The sequence below is a fragment of the Carlito syrichta genome, unplaced genomic scaffold, assembly GCF_000164805.1.
Source record: "Carlito syrichta isolate Samal-C Ts95f unplaced genomic scaffold, Tarsius_syrichta-2.0.1 Scaffold252512, whole genome shotgun sequence".
NCBI lineage: Eukaryota > Metazoa > Chordata > Mammalia > Primates > Tarsiidae > Carlito > Carlito syrichta.
Genome location: NW_007196608.1, coordinates 1 through 4,242, shown reverse-complemented (window position 1 = coordinate 4,242; position 4,242 = coordinate 1). Strand labels below are relative to the sequence as shown.

The window sequence follows — 4,242 nt, the reverse complement described above, 5'->3', positions numbered from 1 at the left end:
GGCCACCGCAGCCTCGACCTGCTGGGCTCCAGCGATCCTTCCGCCTCAGCCTTCCAAGTAGCCAGAATTACAGGCGTGAGCTACCACGCCCGGCTGATTTTCTTATTTTATTGTAGAGATGAGGTCTCGCCTGCCCAGGCGGGTCTCGAACCCGCGGGCTCAGGCAATCCACTCACCTCAGCCTCCCAAAGGTGCGAGATTACAGGCTCAGCCCCTGAGCCCGGCTTAGTTCCAGCTACTTGTAAGGCTGAGGCAGAAGGATCACCTGAGCCCAGCAGATCAAGGTTGCAGTGACCATGAGCATGCCACTGCACTCCAGTCTGGGCAACAGAGTGAGACTCCAACTCAAAAAAAAAACCAAAAAAAAACTAACAATGTTTGTAAGATGCATGTTCTGGGGCCTCCGCGACTGTTCACAATGACCGGTATCTGATGAAAAATTTAAAAATAAACATTAGAAGCAGGCTCACAAACGATGCAAATATGAAGTTACCAGTAGGGGACTTTAAAATAACCATGATTAATATGTCTAAGAAAATAAGGGGAAAAGAAGGACAAAAGAGGTTTCTTTTAAAGGTGAAGAATTCCAGCCAGGCACAGTGGCTCACTATAATCCCAGCACTTTGGGAGGCAGAGGTGAGAGGACTGCCTGAGCCCAGGGTTTTGAGACCCGCCTGAGCAACTTGGTGAGACCTTGTCTCTACAAGAAATCAAAAATTAGCCAGTCATGGTGGCACGCACCTTGTAGTTCCAGCTACTTGGGAGGCGGAGGCAAAAGGATCACCTAAGTCTAGCAGTTCGAGGTTGCAGTAGCCGTGACCACGGCAGTGCACTCCAGCCAGGGTGACAGAGTGAGACACCAACTCAAAAAAAAAAAAAACAGCAGCAACAACAACAAAAAAACCATGGAGAATTTTAAAGAATTAAAATGTATTGTTTAAAAATTAGATGGGAAGCCGGGCTCGGTGGCTCAGTCTGTAATCCCGCGCCTTTGGGAGGCTGAGGTGGGTGGATTGCCTGAGCCCGCGGGTTCGAGACCCGCCTGGGCAACTTGGCGAGACCTTATCTCTACAATAAATAAAAATGAGCCAGGCATGGTAGTGCGCGCCTGTAGTTCCAGCTACTTGGAATGCTGAGGCAGAAGGATCGCCGGAGCCCAGCAGGTCGAGGCTGCGGTGGCCAGGAGCGGCCACTGCACTCTAGTCTGGGTGACAGAGTGAGACTCCAACTCAAAAAAAAAAAAAATTAGATGGGAAGGCCGGGCTTGGTGGCTCAGCCTATAATCCCAGTACTTTGGGAGGCCGAGGTGAGTGGACTGCCTAAGTCCATGGCTTCGAGACCAGCCCCGACAACTTGGCAACACCTCATCTCTAAGATAAATCAAAAAATTAGCCAGGCGTGGTAGCGCATGCCTGTAGTTTCAGCTACCTGGAAAGCTGAAGTGGAAGGATCACCAGAGCCCAGTGGGTCGACGCTGGGGTGGTCGTGAGCGTGCCACTGCACTCCAGCCTCGGCGACAGAGTAAGACTCAAACTAAAAAAAAAAAATTAGGTGGGCAACCTAGAACTAAAACATAAAATATCTAAATATCTGAAATTAAGAACTCATTCATGGTTGGGCACAGTGGCTCGTGTCTGTAATACCAGCACTTTGGGAGGTTGAGATGGAGGACTGCTTTAGCCCAGGAGTTTGAAATCAGTCTGGGCAACACAGCAAGACCTCAAAAAAAAACTAAAAAATTAGCCAGGCATGGGGGCACCTTTTTTTCAGGATCAGAATAATACCAGGTCCGACGACTAAGTTAACAAACTCATCCTAGAAAAAGTGCTACAGATCTCAGTGCTGAATATCACTACGGTCACCTTCGAAGTACTCCCCTTGGGAAACTATGCACCGGCACCACTGCCTAGTCCACCTATCAAAGCAGAACTTTTTTCTGGAGTAGCCATCAGAGCTGTCATCTTATTACCCTTGATGTCCTGAATGTCATCAAATGTCTTCCTTTCACTATTTCCTTTGCTTCAGGTAAAGAATAAAGTCTTGGGGGCCAGATCAGGTGAGTAGGGAGGGGGTCCCAATAGTTATTTGTACAGTGCTGCCAATTTAAGCGGACGGTGGCGAGTTCATGAACTTAATTGTCAAAAATTGCTTTGACAAGCGGACTAGGCAATGACATCAGTACATAGCTTCTCAAGGGGAGTACTCCAAAGGTGACAGTAGTGACATTCAGCAATGAGGTATGTAGCACTTTTTTTAGGATGATTGGCGAACCTGTCAGACCTCAGTCCAATATATATGTATATATTTACACGTACATTTACTTATATATGTGTATATTAGTATACATGTATACACGCATACCCCTGCTTGTATAAGTAATACTTCTGGAGGGATATACAATAAACTAATAATATTGACTGCCTCCAGAGAAGGGAACTGAGTAGTTGGAGAGGAAGATTTTTCAATCTTTTGTACTTTCTGAATTTTGAACAATGTGAATATATCTATTTGAAACAATAAAATTAAATATTAAAAACAATAATAGGCTGTTTTAATGGAGGCGAGAGGATTGCCTGAGCTACGTGGCAAGCCCTCGTCACTCCAATAAATGAAAAAATTAGCCGGGCGTGGTGGCGTGCATCTGTAGTTCCAGCTCTTGGAAGGCTGAGGCAAAGGATCGCCTGAGTCCAGCAGGTCGAGGCTGCGATGGTCATGAGCATGCCACTGCGCTCCAGCCTGGGTGATAAGAGTGAGACTCCAACTCAAAAAATAATAATAACATACACTAATATTAACAACACTATCTAAATCAATTTAAATCCTCGGACAATTTGTCATTTCCAAACTCCTCACCTTGACATTCAAAGTTTTTCTATAGCATCGTGCTTCTTTTCAAGTATGTGAACTATGCTCCAGAAAAAAAATCTCAGCCTCTACCCAAATTAGACATCTTTCCTCACATTTTACTAAGAACTTCTTTCAAGCCACAAACAAGCAATGTGGGACACAATGAAATTTTGTGCACCACACAGGAAAAATGCCAGAGTATATGAACGAAAAACTGTACTCTTGTCAATCTGGAACACACGCTGACAGACATCAGGCTCTCATCAGCTGTTTCAGACAGCGCGTGGACAGGCCGTCCTGAAGGCAAACAGTGGTAAAGGAATATCAACAGATTTCAAGTCGTCTTTTGGTACTGTCTGCAGCTACAATGCATACATACAGTTCTCCCAAAACAATAAATACCATTTTGACTTGTGGGAGGTCAATTTATCTTTTCAGGAAGGAAAGTCTCCTCCTTATTTCTCATTATTCAAAAAAAAAAAAAAAAAAGGAAGAAGAAGAAAGGCAAAAATGGGAGTCTTAGACTTTTTTCAATATATATTTTTTTCTTTGTGAGTCTATTCAGACACTACTCAACAGATTCTGGAGTGGAAATTGCCAACACGAAAATAAAGAATCTGTATTCATGACATGGTGTCATGTTCGTGCCTTAGATTAGAAGGCAGAAGATTCGAGAGAGTAAAATCTACTTGGAATAAGGTGTCCATGGCCTCAAGAGAACTCCGGTGGTCAAGCTCCATAACCTTTCTAAATCCCAGACAGTGACTCTTGCCCTGCAAAAGCCTGTTTTCCCACAAAATAGGCTCCTTTCATCCCACCCCAAACAAATGGCAATTTTAAACGGAACCGCTCGGCAGCTCCTTTGGTGCCAGAAAAACGTGCACCGAAAAGCAACTGCTTCTCCGCGAGTCTGGCCCCGCTCCATCAGCTCTCCAGTCTTGCTGCACACAGGGAAAGGCCATTATTGGCGGAGATGATCTATCCCGCCGATCCTTCCAAAATACTTCTGCCGCGACTTTCCAAGGCAGTAAAACCTATTTCTGCTTCTTAGAGCAAATACACACTAGAGGCTGAAAACCGGGCCTGCATAAAAAAGAGCTTTGATGAACTAACGCCCGAAGTAGACCTGTCCACGCCGTACATACGAAAACGCGTCGGGCCGCGGGAAGCGAATCATGCAACCGTAGGGAGTCTGTTCACTCCGACTGGCTTTCTCCCACTTCACACGTACGTGGACTGAGGGCTGGAGGCAACACACGGCAATTCAAGCGCCCGTCCAGACCCGGATCCCACGATATTAGAGCCCCGGAAGGGGCTGGCGGCGCTTTCCCGAGCACTCGGCGCGCACCGAGCTCCGCGCGACCGTCCCACGGGCCTCTCCGGGCGACGGCGCCG

The 4,242-nt window shown here is 46.4% G+C and overlaps 1 protein-coding gene across 1 annotated transcript in view; it reads right to left on the bottom strand.

Annotated features, from left to right (window-relative positions):
• LOC103253789 (serine/threonine-protein kinase Nek1-like) overlaps positions 1-4,157 on the bottom strand; it is a gene marked incomplete at its 3' end in the record, with an annotated part of 12,587 nt that extends 8,430 nt beyond the window's left edge. The window contains exon 1 of the mRNA XM_008052011.1: positions 4,079-4,157. The remainder of the gene's footprint in view (positions 1-4,078) is intronic.
• Positions 4,158-4,242: the final 85 nt, after the last annotated feature.